Source organism: Pseudomyrmex gracilis, unplaced genomic scaffold (assembly GCF_002006095.1).
Source record: "Pseudomyrmex gracilis isolate BER0280 unplaced genomic scaffold, ASM200609v1 scaffold_156, whole genome shotgun sequence".
Taxonomy (NCBI): domain Eukaryota; kingdom Metazoa; phylum Arthropoda; class Insecta; order Hymenoptera; family Formicidae; genus Pseudomyrmex; species Pseudomyrmex gracilis.
Genome location: NW_018020740.1, coordinates 348,599 through 364,933, shown reverse-complemented (window position 1 = coordinate 364,933; position 16,335 = coordinate 348,599).

Below are 16,335 nucleotides of genomic sequence, written 5' to 3'. Positions count from 1 at the left end.
ACGACGAGAAAGGACGGGGGAAACACCGAGAGTTTTGATTGTCAGCAATGGTCTATCTCATTTGATATTCCACGGTAACTGTTAGGAATGTAATAGAAAACTTTATTACGACCTGTCCGACGTTAATTATATTCCACGGAGTTATATCCGAGGTACGATATTACACACCGCGAGAGATTCTCTCGAGGTATTAGAGAAAGAGAGAGAGAGAGAGAGAGAGCGGTGAATAACTTGCGACATGCGCAAGTAGAAGAAAATGTAAATAATTATATATAGTCAAATATTTATATTTATTACATATTCCGCGAATATTGATATTTATTTTAGTTACTCTGAATAATTTTACTACTTCGCAAGCTTATTGCTAATGAATATTTTTTTTTCATTTACTTAGACTCGCACATATTTTTCATTTGCGGAGGAAAAAGAAATTTATACGCGAGTCATTTTTAATTTATAATATTTTACGAACGTCATTAGCGCTTTCCATCGTTTTACGAACGAGACGCGCAGCGTATGTTTTGCGCGAGACTCGTTTACGTATCCCCATCGGAAAAATGAGACGCTTTTATCGGAAGGCACTACCAACTCGTTAAGCTCCGGAATAGCCTAAATTAACCTCACGGGTGTAATTAACCCACGGTAAGAAAGATTACTGGAGGTGCAGTTTTATCGGTAAATAACTTGTCGTAAGCGCGAAATAGGGGGGAAATTTATTCGTTTCGCTACGAGAGATCGTAAATTTTTTAATTAAAAATTATTATACAAATGTGCGTTATTATATTCACACCTAGCTCGCGTCGTTACGCGCACGGAATAAAAACGATGGTATTTTTGAAAAATATGTTCGCAACGTGTGCAATATGCTCGCGTGCAAAAAAAAAAAAAAAAAAACCACAATCTTAATGAAATGACCTCGTGCGAGGAATTTCCTTTCAATCTCTATGTTGCACCAGTCCCATGCACGTTTTAGAAAATCTGTGCGCGGATCATCTTCGTCTCGTCTGCGAGAACGCATAAAGAGCGCGCGTCTTAACTTTTCCGTCGCAATCATTCTCGAAGCACACATTCATATTTGCAGTATTTTCGGTAACGCAGCAAGAAAAACGCGCGGAGTAGCTCGACGAGAAAAATTCGAAAGCGACACAATGAGAAGGTATATCTCTCCGATCTCGCTTTGTCGGAATCAACGACGTATCGCGCTTCTTCCTAACGAGAAAGCTACTCGTAAGAAAAAGCGCGTCTCGCCTTGCAAGGCGGCGGCGGCGGCCTATTCATCGACTCGTTCTACTCATCTCTCTCGGCGTCTGGCCGTAATAAAGTCCGACGGCATGAGGTCATTTGCTATCGAGCCGAGAAATTGCCGGGGAAGTTACTGGCGGCCGCGTTAAAGGTTCCGTTTTAAGGACTTGGCGAAACTACGATGATCGCGGTAAACTATATAAATGCGGAATCTCTTAACGAGATGATGAAGGAAAAAAAACAGGGAAAAAGAAATCGAGTGGAATTATATAGAAAAGCGCGCGACGGATCGGAAATAAGCGCGACCGCATTATTGTTGCGACGACGATTATACACTCGTTCGCTTACGAATGTATTTTCGTTGCCCTCTTTTTTTTTTTTTTTTTAATCCAGAATGCGAAGGACAGGCGACGGACGGATGTATTCTCGTAAAATCGCAAAAGCAACGCGCTCGTGGAAATACGGGATACGAAGAAAAATTACGTTCCACATTCCTATTTATTCCCCCGCATCACGCGCGCCACGTTAATGTACGATGATGTATCTCGACTCGGTATATATATATATATATAAATATATATATATATACACATATATATGTATATGTTACGGCAAATGAAAGCGCGAAAATACGTACGGAACGCGTGTTTCCATTATTTTATGAGATTTATTACCTCATCCGTTCGACAGAGAAACGCAACACGCGCGCTTCTTCCCGGCAATCAGTGTCAACACAAGAACATCGAAATGTACAAAGTACGCGAATCCGGCGGATTACGTGCCGTCACGTGCGAATTGTACGACCGATATGTACGACCCACGTAGTCTCATTATCAAGTTCCGCAGTTGGATTCGAAGCCGAAAAAAGAAACATCAGCCGCGCGCGCACGGCTTTGATCCGGGCTCCGGATCGAACGCCGGAGCCGATGCATTTGCACGACTGAATTTTTTAACGACCCTTTCAAAGCCTCTGACTGTTCGCGAACAGCGTCTTTCTTTTTGTAAAACCTATAAACCTATTTGTTGATACCGAAATACCGCGACAGATCGACATTCGCTTTGCGTCTTCTCGACAGCTTATCTTGTCTCTATTCGCGAACCGTTGTGTTCCATTAAAAAATTAATAATACATTATACACGTTATTTCTGTTGTCTTTTTTTTTTTTTATTTTTGAAATTGAGAGATCATTTTTCCGAAGACAAGAAAGAAGTTTCCACGCAATAAATAAATTATCCCACAGCGCGCGATTCAGCCGGGGGACGAAAAACTAAACTGTCGCGGTTTATTTTATTTTTATGGCGGACACAAACAATGCGGTATCCGTCACGGAATCCATCGGGCGGTGCGACGTGCTCGATATAAACTTTTAAAACCCGCCTATATATCTCAAATTTATTTTCCCGAAGTGAAACACATATATATATGTGTACACACGTCGAAAACTTTTCCATATTCGCACACTCAGCGCGTTTAGAACACATGCACGTGCGCGTGTAAAGAAAGAGAGTAATAGAGAGGTAAAATATTCCGAGAAAAATACGATAAGTTTGCCGTCGAAAAATTTCAATAAGAAATTCATATCCAACATCGTTTCGCAGGCATTAATTTTGTCTATGTGTTTTTTTTTTTTTTGTGCGAAGAGAAACTTATGTCTGACTGGAAAATAAGTTTAGACGGTTTTTTTTTTTTTTTTTTACAAAATTCATCGGAGCGCAAATTATTTTTTTTCTCGCACACACATGTCGGAATTTAAAACCTAATACGCGCAAATTAGAGCGTCGCGAGTCTGTGTGCTGGATATGATGCAAATATGTATTTTTTAAACGCGCAAATTAATGGAAATGGAATTAAATTCGATTCGAAATTTAATTTAAGATGCATCTCATATGTGTAAAAAAAAAAAAAAATTCAATTTACCTCTTTGTCAAATTTAAAAACTGCATTGCGAAAAAGACTTGTGCGGCCAGTCGAGAAATTAATACCCAATTTTTCCCATTTTTTTTTTTTTGTTTTCAACGCGGATTGCGAAAATGGAAATTCGTGCTCGAAATTCGGAAGAAAGACAACAAATCGTGATATCTCCGACCGCGAATCTCGAAAAGACGATTCATTTGTACGTTCTTCTGGTTCAATGAATTATCTTACACGCCGGCGAATAGCTAGCCGAGAATTATCGCGCCACACTCGTTCATCTTTAATTCTCGTTCTCTTTAAATGAGGAAATAAATTCCGAACCGCGCGCATATCGAATTTCTTGCGGGAAACGTTCCCCCAAACGTTGTCCGACACAATAATAATCTTCGTCGGGGTCATTAGACACGGCGGACGGAGAAACGTATATTCACGCACATAGAGCGCACGACGTGTGCGGAAGAGAAGTGGCGGATGTTATTATACCCATGTCCCGCGTCTAGTGCCGCTCGGGCAATTCTTCGCTTTGTTGAAGAACACAAGACGCATTCTTGTTCCCGCATTTTCCATCGATTCGTGCGCAACAGCACGTTTTCGCGCATAAGAAAACGCGCCCCGCGCGTCGGATGATAAGTTTCTCCCGGAGAGATCAAAAGGAAATATATTCGCGATATATTGTGCCGCGCGCACGGCTAACGTTGTAACAGAGCGTATCCGAACTCTTTCCGACTCTGCTTCTTTTCTTTTTTTTTTTTATTTTTTATTTTTTCTTTTTTTATTGAACATTGAAGAAGCGAACGTGTAATATTATTTAATATCTTTTCTCTCAGACATTTCATGAATTCATGGTGTGTTGTTATCTCTCTTTTTTTTTATTATTGACTGCGGACTAATATAAGATCCCACTGCAGAAACAACAAAACCGTGCGCGATCGATACACGCGCAATAAGAACACAAGAACCGAGTGAGTGACGTTGACATTAAAATGACATTTTGCCAGCGCGCTAATGCTCATGCAAAATGATTTTTCTTAGCTCGGCGTAATCCCCCATTAATCTTCCCGGGAAGTTGAACACACTCGCGGCCAAACATCCAGCCGGTAATGGACAAAAATCGTCAAAATCCGAAAAATCCCCGCGTTCTGCTTGCAGTGACTTCTTGTACGCTTCCGCTTTTTTTCTCTCTCTCTCTCTCTCTCTCTCTCTCTCTCTCTCTTGTGAATTTAATCAAACGCTTCTCGTCGTAAAAGTGCGGTTTGCGCGCAGATATGAATTATTTTACACTCGCTCTCACCGTGCGAATTACTCGGGGAGTAATAATCAGTCGCGTCTGCGTCGCGCATTCTTAATCGGTCGACGACAGCGAAAAGAGCCGAGGGCGGAAGAAGAAAATCCTCTTACCGTCTCTCTCTTTCTCTCTCTCTCTCTCTCTCTCTCTCTCTCTCTCTCTTACCACGTGAGTGATAACGCACTCGACTCGGGTAGCGAATGATACCGCGGCCAATTACAGAATGCAAATAATCGTCGCGCCGCCGCCGAGTAACGGAAAAAAAAAAAAAAAAAGAATTTTCCCGAGCTTTCGATCGTTTCCCGAGCGTGTCGCGCGCGTCTCTTTCGATCGTCTCAGCGCGTATATACACGATATATGCATTACACACACATATGTGTATATTCATACACACACGGTGTCGCGACCCGACAAAGCTAGACTTTGTCGCCGCTAATTGGCTCACCATCGACGACACGTGATTCGGGCACTTAATCCCGCAAACTGCACACCTGATGACGTAAGGACACGTGTGAGAAACAAGTTGTTTGTATGCACGTACGCTCGTATACATACGCTACGTATACGTACGTCAATTTTGCGTCACCGCCGTTTAACGTAACCCTGTGGTTCGCAACGACCGACCGAGACGCAATTAGCGCGCGCCGGTGTTAATTTCGGATCGTTCGCACGCGCGAGATAAAATTATACACGGAAAGGCACACGCGCACACGCACAAGTAGTGTTTTTTCCTCGCAAAGAATTTTTATCGAAACAAAACACTTATTTCGAGTATCGAAATCAATCTCCGTTATGCTGCGAATGGAGCGTCTCTTTATTAGTTCAAAATGAATATGTAAATTTCTCTCTTGCAAGGATCGTCGACGACACCAAATCTTCCCGGAAGGGAAAGTTTGCGCGCTATTGTAAGACCTTCCGAATTTTCGCGCGCGCCCGTAACCTTTTATTACAATTCATAGCGCGCACATACGCAAGAAATATTTTCGCGTGTGTGTGTGTGTGTGTGTGCGCGCGAGCGATATCTGCTTACGATAGTAGGCGGCAAGTGCCAATAGAGTGAAGATATCGGACGTAAACGAGGCGTGCACTCTCTTCCCTCTGTCACGTGACCAGAATAAAACGGAATATATATTTGTATCGGAAAATGTTAACCTTTGACCGTAAGCGAGCGTGTAAGAGACATCTCTCCGGGATTATGCTGCGATTTCTCTGCAGCGTGGTTTTTTTTTCGCAATTGTTAAGATTCAACGTCGCAATTCGATTCGATTTTCCGCATAATCTCGGTGTGTCGTTGAACATCGTCGCGTTACGACACAATCTCGCGACAATAATGACGAAAACAACAATAATTGCGAACGACAATTGCAATTTTGCAACAAAATGAAACCGCACCCGTTTCTCGCTAATGAAATTAAGAAGCGTGCGCTAGCGTCGCGTTTATTTCGAACTAACTAGTTATATTAATATAATAAGATCACAAAACCCATAACAATGGACTCACCAATACGGTGTGTATGCGCGCTGGAAAATTAATTTACGTTGCGATGGAGGCGATGTAATGTCGAAAGTCCTTATTAACGTGTTCGCCCCGTCCGGGTAAATGTGATGACCACAACGAAACAACGATGCGGAAATCCTTCCGCATCTAATCCCCTTCGAATAGAAAATGCGACGATTAATACAAGAGCGCGAGGACGCAAATTTCTATTAAAAGATTTTTGTTTTTAGAATTTTGCAACGAGAGAGAAAACGGAAGAAAAACACGGCGCGTTTCTTCTCTTCGCGAAGAGAACACGGAAACGCGTCTTTACGAAGTGTTTCCGAAATTTTCTCTTTTTAATAAATTTATATCGAAATAATTCGGAGCCAAACATGGCGACGACAAACAAGATAAAATGGCGAAATTGTTTATTGCACGAGATATGTATTGAATTTATTTCCCGACTGTGTGTTACGAAATTCGCGCACGTAATTTTTTGTTCGTTTTTTTTTTTTTTCCATTATTAAATCAATTTATAAAACTTCGCGTATCTCATTCGCTTTCTGAACATTCTGCGTGATTCTCCGGACCTATTTAAATAGAAACGTCAGGATCTCGCCATCCGCTCCTGTTTTACATACAGTCATCATCGATCACGTAGGAGGATGATTACAGACCGAATTCTTTCCAAATTGGTTTTTTAATCATCTACAAGCGAATGTTCGAGCAAGAGAACGAGCAGTATCGATCGTTTTTACTCGTATTCGTCTCGAACGCGACGCACTAATTGCGTAATTTGTATTTTGTATCATATATATCGCGTTTTTTTTTCCGCAATTCTTTTTGCTCGCGCGCGTTGATTTTTCAATTACAAAACCTTCGAGTTTGGCGAAAACCTGTTTGACGAGTTTGTTTTAAGTTTGTTGTACATCGCTTTTTTTCTCTTAGAGTCAAAATTTGCAAATGTCACAAACGATGATCCGAATCTAAGAATCTGTTCGTCGTTGGAATGCAAAACGAGAAACAGTCTGAATTCTTTGCTCGTCCTCTCCTCGATCTTGGCATCGAACACACTCGATCTTCTTTTAACACGCTTCGCTCGCGAGTACGCGAGTTCATTGACATCCGGGCACTGCCCGTCTGTCTTCTCTATCGACACCGTCTCTCGTCTCACCTTTATTCAGATCGACTCGCTACGCGATCGATCACAATGAAGTTTCTTCCCCTAAATCCCGTGAGATCTACGGGTAGTGATTTATCAGTTTTTTTTCTTTTTTTTTTTTTCTTTTTTTTCGTCTCGATTTCGACCCGCACTAAGTGTTCATTTTTCTATACAAAAGAACGCGCACCGCATCTCGATCGTGAGAGAGTAATTGCGTGAAATCGTGTGAAACTTGAGTCTCGATCTTCTCGTTTCTCAAACAGCCCGATCGGTCGGTCGTCGTCGTCGTTGTCGTCGTCGGAACGCACTGTCGTCGGATGTCGGCAAATATGTCATCAATCTCTCGATCACTGAATCTTCGTCGGCGTTTCCTCGCGAGTTAAGCCGTTTTCGAGAAATTTTCGCCGATTTATCTAGATACGTTTACCTGGTTCGATCATCCCTCAGGAAAATCCCTTGTGAAATCGCAGCATCCAAACGTGTGCGGCAACGGAGACAACGTGACGCACGCCGGGGACGACCGATCAACTGGTATCAACGATTTTTAAAGCGTACAAACGGACACGTACCGGCCGGTGTTCCCGGACCTCGTGGATGCTTGTGACTTGTTGGTTCGGAGAGTAACGTGTCGCGACTCACGAGAGTGGGTGGAGTGGCCGCCTCGCCGCCGGGTGGCCAGGTCGGCGACCGTCGGTGCTCGGCGTCCTGCGAATGACTTGTACCGGCGGCGCGCTCGCGACTGGGATCCTGGATTTCGGATGGAGGTCTCGCTCTCGGGAATCAAGCGCGCAGACGCCGGCGCGCTCGCCCTCTCGCTCACGTAAGCGTCAACTCGCCACGTCGTTCTCCGTCACCCTAACTCAACCCCCTGCCGGTGCTCGCCTGCCGCTCCTGCTTTGGCCGCTTACGGGGATGCGAGTTAACCTACCCGTCTCTCCACCTGCCTCTCTGCTTGTTTCTCTCCGCCTAGCCTTGTCCTGACTATAACCCCTGCCGCTGACCCTGCCCCTGCCCCGTGCCGATATCTTGAAAAAGACGTGCGTGTTATAAATAATTTCCCAAGTGACGTAACCGGAGAGAAACACGCAAGCATCCGCGTCCGTATCCCTGACGTATGTACGTATAGGTTTGCGGTTAATGACGCTGAGATGCTCTCTCGCGCGTTAACGATGCGCGTCCACGTAAATGCATCGGGCTAATCGCGTCAATCACGTCGGCGGGTTTTGAGCGACGCGCGTAAGTGATTAAGCGCCAGGGATAGTCGTGAATCACTGGGTGGAGACCTTTTGAAAGAGATAATTTTAATATGCTTTAAAATGCTCTTACGTAATTTTTTTGCTTCAATCGATCAAAACAAGCTTCAAAAATTGAATTGAAGAAGCCGCGTTTTCTTCGTTTATTTACTTGAAATTAATGTTTCACATTTCTAAAGAAACTATTATCAGATATTTTCCAAGAAACTAAAAAATCTTTGATCTTTTGATTTTAATTAACTTGGTCGAGAATAGTTTTACAAGACACGTAGTATCATTGTTACATCCATGATGAAAAATGTACGAAGGATCTTTTTGCGCGACCTTATTGTGCCGTCATTCCCAGGCGTCATCACGTGTCACAATTTTCCTCCGAAGGACCTCGTCCTGCTGCTGGCTACGCTCTGGCCAGGGGAGTGGTCTCTCCATCGACTTGGTTTCTCTCGTTCGCACGTGTACGTGTCCCGTTCGGTTTCCTCCCGAGCCTCCGCTCACGTCCACCTGCACGTTGATATTTCTACTGAACCACGCGGCGCGCTGGCGTCGAAACGGTTTTTTGTTTCTCTCGTAGCGCAATTTTTAATCCGACCTTTATATCGCAAAAAACATTTTGCTCGTGAGCGACTGTTTTTTTTTCCCAAAAAAGCTTTTGTAATAATAATAAAAATATATAGGACAAAAGGTAAACGCGCGACTATATAACGTATATGTTATTAAGTAATTACACGCACACACGTACACGCACACGCACACTAATGGCGTTCTAATAGAGAATTCTCACAGTACACGCGGCGCGTGTGTTAAGATTTCAGGAGGTATTTGTGCAGCTCGCTCGGGGAACCTGTGCAAACTTTATCCAAATCCCCGGGATAACATACGTATTCAAGGGCCAGTTTATAGCGCTGTATATTCTGAATATGAATCATGAACGAACAAAGGAAGGATCTCTGCGCGATTATTAATAAATAAATCAAATAACGATCATGCGATAACGATGACGTTAACGACGAGACGCGTGACAACGCACTATCGACCGTTAAATTTTGTTTTGTTTTATTTTCTTCTTTTTTTTTTTTTTTAAATCCCGCTGTAAATTCTCCGTTGAGCGTCGCACGGAGCGCTGCTTAAAAGTACAGACAATCGGTGCGGCCGATATATCAAGGTATATATATCCGAGCTGTCCAAATGTTTACAGCAGCCTTTGAAGCGCGCGCGTGTAAACATGCTAATGCGCGCTAATATATCTTCGCTGCAGCTACAAAGAGCGGTGGTTGCAACTTCACGTGCACTTACCGTGAGGCCGAGTTCGCCTACGTACTCGCGCGCGCGCCATTCGCCACGATTATCTCCCCGGCGTGTATCGTCAACGCGGAGACGACATTTTCCGCTCGACCTGCGTGACATTTACGACCTTCGCCGTGGATGTCACAACATTCCGGTAAACATTTCGAGATGCCGATACGCGCGCGCGAAAAAAAATCATTCGACGATTTAATCTTCCGTAAACAAGGATTAAATTCCCCTTTATAACTGTTCACGTCGATACGCTCGATTTACTTTTCATTTCTCGTGTCCTCGTTTTTTACACCGAACGCGTCGTTTTTTAATGTAATTAATTATCGAATGTTATTGCATGTGTGAAAGATGCGAAAAGTTTTAGTTATTTTTCTTCTTTGTGTATTTTATCACGAAAATGCAGGATTGATCCTTCAACTTTCGATCGATTTGCTTTTCATTTCTCGTGCTCTTTTTTTACACCAAACATCGTTTTTAATACACTTAATTGTTAAATGTTGTTACACGTGTGAAAAAGATTGCGAACGTTTCGGTTTTTATTTATTTGCGCTATGATAATGCACCACTCTTGTTATTTTAGCACTAGTAATAATTGTTATTAGCGTTAACAAATATAGCGTTGACAAATAACAATATTATAATATCAAATTAAATCTCATCAGTATCAAGTCTCGTAATATCGAATTAAATCTTTATTAGTATGACACGTTGTTACTTCAATCGCTAATGAACTGCCTAATTGATAATTCGCGTCTGTGCGAACAAAGCGTTCCCATTTTGTCAATATCGTTACACTGTCAATATTTAATCAGTGTCATTATATCTTTTATATAAAATTCCGTGGTAAATTACGCAGAGAGAGAGATCGCAGTGTGCACGCGCGCGAGCACATTTTGTCTTGTCGATTATTTTCTCAAAATTCTCGCAAAACTCTTTCTCTCAGTGATTCGAACGTGATTCATCATTTTGTTTTCAATGTCAGGTGCTTTTCTCAAAGAAATTTGTCCGCGCGAATTTCGTAGTTGTTATTTTTCTCTCATATACATCTGAGAAATAACGTGTCGCGAAATATATTGACTCGGCGAAGTATTGTGTCGCGCGCACACGCGGCGTAAATTTTTCTACATTTTTACACGCGACCTGTAAAAATTTTATGCATTTTTCATTGCGCGCGCGGTACTTAGTAACGCCGAACGAAATGCTTCTACCATTCTGTGAAGGAAAGCGCCGTCGTCAACTCGCACCACTGGTCGCACTGCTGTGCGCAACGTGTGTGTGTTATAGTTGCGCGCAGGATTCACATTAAACAGTTCTTCTTCTGTTCGGCATCGGAAACTATTCTGCAATAAATGTGAGAAGCTGAAGTGTGCAGTCTCAACGATCGAAGTTCTGCGCCGGCGAGTGTAAACAAGGTTGCGAAATTAGGCTGCGGGGCGGATTAGCTCTGCGAAGCTTTGCGTTCATCTCTTTCTCGTGTGTGTGAATGTGTGTGTGTGTGTATGTATGTGCGTGGGCGAGTTACGATTCACCGAGAAATCCCGGTATACTCGCAGCAATCTCTCTGTGAGAGATGACACCGTTGAAAACTACCGAGATACACGGAACTTGTCATTTTGTAATATATCGCAAACCGCACACGTACAGACTTAGAATCTGTCGACCTTTTCGACGCGATAACATGTTTACCGGTATTAACGATACCGCGTCTTTGTGTATCGCTTGCTATTTACTTTGCGACGTTAACCAAGTTTTAATTATGAATGAACATTCATGAACGTGTCTAGCGTGTCGAGAAACGATGACACGCAAAAGAATAAAAAATCGTGCTCGAGGCGGTCGCTTTACGATGTCGCTACGTCACGCGAGATAAAAATATATTCTTATTGGTGCTTCAAAGGTTGGTAAAATAAAAAAAAAAAAACGCTGTGGTGCGATTAAAATTGTACATCGATTACAAACCGTGTCGATTTGCGAATGAAGAGAAAGAGCTCGTTCGCGCGGAAACGTATAAAAAATTATTTCCGAGCAATATTTCACATGTCAAATTCACCTCTCGCGTGTGTGTGTGTGTGTATTTGTTTTTAAATTCGCGAGCGCACACAGATATGAGAGAACGCGGGGTCAATCTTTCAGCGTTGACGCCGTCAACACAATAATCCCGGAAAATGCGACGTGATCGCACACACTCTTCGAACTGCTGCTTCTTCCAGACGCGCGAAATTAATTTGCGCTTCGTGCATTTTATTACACAAGCACGTGTGCATAGGCAGCGGACCCTGATCTTGTATGTAAGAACGTGTATGTCACAAGCCGCTTAATTAAATCCCCTTGCAAAGATGTAAGACCCACCGTGACTTGGGAAAAGCACCCTTCAAAGCGCCGGTGTGTGTGTGTGTGTGTGTTGACGCGCAAGGTAGTACGCGCCCTTATTAAACATGTTGGAGACAACCACGTGGTGGCGCCGCTCGTTCTTGTCGTCGATATGACGAACCCAGCCGGCAAGCAGTGTCCGCTCTCTTTTTTAATAGCTCTCGGAAAATCGCGAGGAAAAACAGCGAACATACATTTGCTCGGTGGAAAATTTCATATTTGTATGGAAATTAAAAAAAAAAAAAAAAAAAAAAAAAATACCCTCGTGCAAATTTGTCTCTTCCGAAAGCAAATTTAATTGATCCTCTCTCATTACTTTTCCAAACTGTCTACATTTCGGGGCTCATTTGCTCGAGCGATTGAGCGTATTAAATTTTCTCTGACCGAAATTCCGGTGATGGATCGTCGACTGGCTCGCTGCCATGTCACGTCTTCGCAAAGTTTTCGGACGAAAACGCCACGATACAGACGGATCCGAGACGAGGTGTATTACGACATATACAACAACCGTCTTTTGTAAAAGTTTACCAACTATTTTGGCAAGAATACGCTTGTGATGCGAGAGAACCGCATTTTGCTTCAATTAATCTCACTTTATTAGCCGGATATGGGTATACACAATCAATGATTGATGATACGCGCAAATAGAACGTTGCGTAGAAAATTTATTGATAGTGATCGTTAATTATTAATAAATTATGAGGAATTAATAATTAACAATATCGTACGCGGTGTAAAGTCAGTTGCATTTCCATTTGTCGGAAAACTGCGTTTCGCAAGCGACGAGATGTTCAAACACACATTAAAATGGTAAAATCTACAGATATTTTATGTGAAATTTAATACAATTATATGAAAAGCTAATTAAAATTCTAATAATTTATTTAAAAATTTTATAGAATAATTTTAATATAATAATTTTAATATAATAATTTTGATATAACAATTTTTTATCATTATAAAAAGGATATTAAATCTTTTTCATGCGAGACACAAAACTTTTATAAGAAACATAATACTTTAGGAGACGAACGTATTTATACGGTGTCTCCGAGGAAAGACTAATTTTTCTTCTTTTTGTTCCACTTCGGAAATTGTCGAACGTGGGATAAGCGCAAGCTGCATTTGTCAAGGATGTGATTTAACTGTTAAATATAACGCGCTATATAGGCGCACGTGCAGATAAAGTGGAAACTTGTGCGGTATATCGATAATCAATCGGTAACTTAGACGAAGTTACACCGTTCCGACCGACCATCTGCCTTCCTGTTGTACTTTCCGTTGGTTTCCTATTATTACGCAGCGGGAGCACCTGATACTCTGGCCCGACTTGGTCCGGGTAGTTCGTTGTGAGGGATTGTAGGCCAGTAATAAGGCTTCCTTCTCTCTCTCTCTCTCTTTTTTCTCTCCCTCTCTATCTTCTCAAATAGCAACATGTGCATCACACTCGCTAAGTAATATACTTTTAAACCGCGGTTGGTAACGCGGAGGGGAGGAGAGTAAATATCGCGGAAAACGTCGCAAGTAATAATCTTCGCGAAAATTATCGCGAGCGTACAAAACGATGTGAAAAAAAAAACAATTCAAAATGCAATTTTGCACGCGACCGTTGTAAGAGAGTCGCTCTCTCGCTTATCGATTCGAAGAGTATACGCACAATCTGAAATTTTTCTCCTTTCGAGTATCTTAAAGTAATATTTTCCGGAGAGTCTCATATTATATAAATCCTCCCTTTAATTGCGCCTTCTCTTCTCTCGTATCGGAATATGAATTTTTAACTTCATGTAATTCTTTCAATCGTGTATCTTATCGAGCGGAAAGATCGTCTATTGAAACGTGATAATTATTCCGATATAACGGTGATTTAGTTTTAATAATGCGATAAAGAATGTATTCGTGTCTGCGGGACGCGGTATAATCGCGCAAAGTTTGTTTCTCTGAAGCCGAGGTATTCGCGGCGGTGGAAACGAACGCTCTTCTGACGGGCGCGTCAGTGAAAACTATGGCGAATATCCCCGGCTGTCTGCCTCGCGGATATTCACAAAGCGCAAATGAGCGCAGACGTTAGCGCGCGCGTGCGCACATCGGGCGTGTATATCGGGCGTGTGTGCGTGAATCAAATGCGAGTTTACTACAGCGCCTCGGCAGGCGCGGCGGTTTCAGAAACGGAATATCGGTTCCCAAGTGTGCACACAAGCGGATACCAAACCGAATGCCAAAATTAGCCACCCGGCTTACACCCGGTTCTGTAATTATCTATCGATAGGGGACGCGCGTCGAAATATCGAAATAATAGACGCCGATGCAAATGATGAGAGTATTGGGGTTTTCGCTTTTAATTGGAAATCTGAATTGGTATTTGTAAGGTATTTGCGCGCGCGCAACGTGAAATACATATTAATTTGAACGAGTAATAAAAGACAGAGAAGAGATAACGGTTTATAATCAGGAATGCGATCCGTGTGTTCATTTCTCTGTTGAGAGGGAGATTAATCGAAGAGAGAAAAAGAGTTCGCGTGTTATTTTACATTGAGAATGATTGCGGCGTAAGTTCCGTATGAGAAAAAATGATGTGTATATATATATATATATATATATATATATATAATTGTTGCGGAGGCGGTCGGGTTGTTTATGGCGAACGATTTATTGGAAAACCATTTGTCTCCGGAGTATAAAGATAGAAAAGAAACACATTATCGCAACAGGAACAATATAAAGTGCGATAAATTTGAGCCGGCGTTGTATATCATGGGGATTACTCGCAATAAATGACAAAGACGATCTTTCGCGATTCAAGAGTCTATCGAAAAATAATTTACAATTGTATCTTCTAGGAATACACAATTGCGTGCTCGAATGCTGTCGCGAGTGTTGTCGAACTCGCGACTAAATACATCGCGAAACTTGACAGGGAGCAAAGTGTGCGCGCGTCATCGATTTGTATAACATGAAAACTCTTTGAACGAATATAATTCGCGACTCTAGGGAAAAAAAAAAAAAGAAATACAATTGCTTCGCGATATTGTATTTCGCGAAACAATTTCGGTCGGAAACAAACACGACGCAATATCGGGAGCAGAGAAGAGATTGAACGAGCGCACTTTGTAGAACATTCGCTGATTAACATTTTACCGTAAGCATATTCAAATGCGCCCATCGGGGAGGAAACTGAATATTCATCGCGCGTAATCAGAAAATAAAGAGAGGTGAAATTCCGGTTTTACTGTAATTAATCTTTAACCACGCGCAGTTTCAATGATGCATGGAAGAAGGCGCTGTGTGTATGTATATATATACATATATATACACCGAGAGACAAATTGTGCATTTAAATACGAAAGTAAACGGTTTCCCACGCGTTGTTGTTTGTGCTCCCCGCGCTGCATGTACAAGTTGATTTTCCTCCGTTGCCGTCACGCGCCCGCCGCACGACGAGATCCCCGATTTTCCTTTGACATAACAAACAGGCGCAACTGCGCTATTCAAACTGCAGAGAGAATCATTATTTACGGCGTCATAAATTCGCAGCGGCGCTGCGTTGAATCCGCGTCAAAGCGGCGCGTCTCCTCTTGTGTTCGCGAAAAAATCGAATGGACATCGCGCACGCGCACGCGAAAAAAAGAAACTGAACACAGAAAGAGAACCGACGCTCGCCACTTCGTGCAACGCGCGATCGTTGAATAAGTTAGCCAAACAATATTTCCCGTGTTTTTCCGCGCGCCGCGGAATCTCGTTCGACTTTTGTGAAATCACCAGGCTCAGCAATTTTCGAACTGCCGCTTGCTCGGAATCACAAATTTCAAGAGGCTTGCAGTAAAGCTTAAAATCTCGTCGTTTTCGTTGCCATCGAGCCTCAAACGTTTTTCGAATTCCACTCGCTTTTCCTTTGAACCACGTTTTTTTTCTTCCTTTTGCGATATCACCGAGCATTTGTGTATGAATTACAAAACTTGGTGGTTGATGTAAAACCAACAACAAAAACAAAAACAAAATAACGCAAAAATCAGAATAAAATGTTAAAGCAAAATAAATAAATTTTATCTTTTGCGCACTCTTTTCAATATTTTTACACACGCGGAGCGACGATCTATGTATCCTATATTAAAAAAGGCATTTGGACCGAGAAGTGCGCGTTTGGAGTCGAATATATCGCACCTATTTTTGCTTCTTTTCTGCGTTGCCGATTGGTTGGTTGATTGATCGAGTCGAATCGAATCGGTAAGATCGAGAGAGTAAATAATGAAAAGCGATTTTGAGACAGTAGTTCGTCGTATATGTAGAGAAAATTAAAAACGTAACTAAAGTCACGTGACAGGAAAGAGTAGAAAA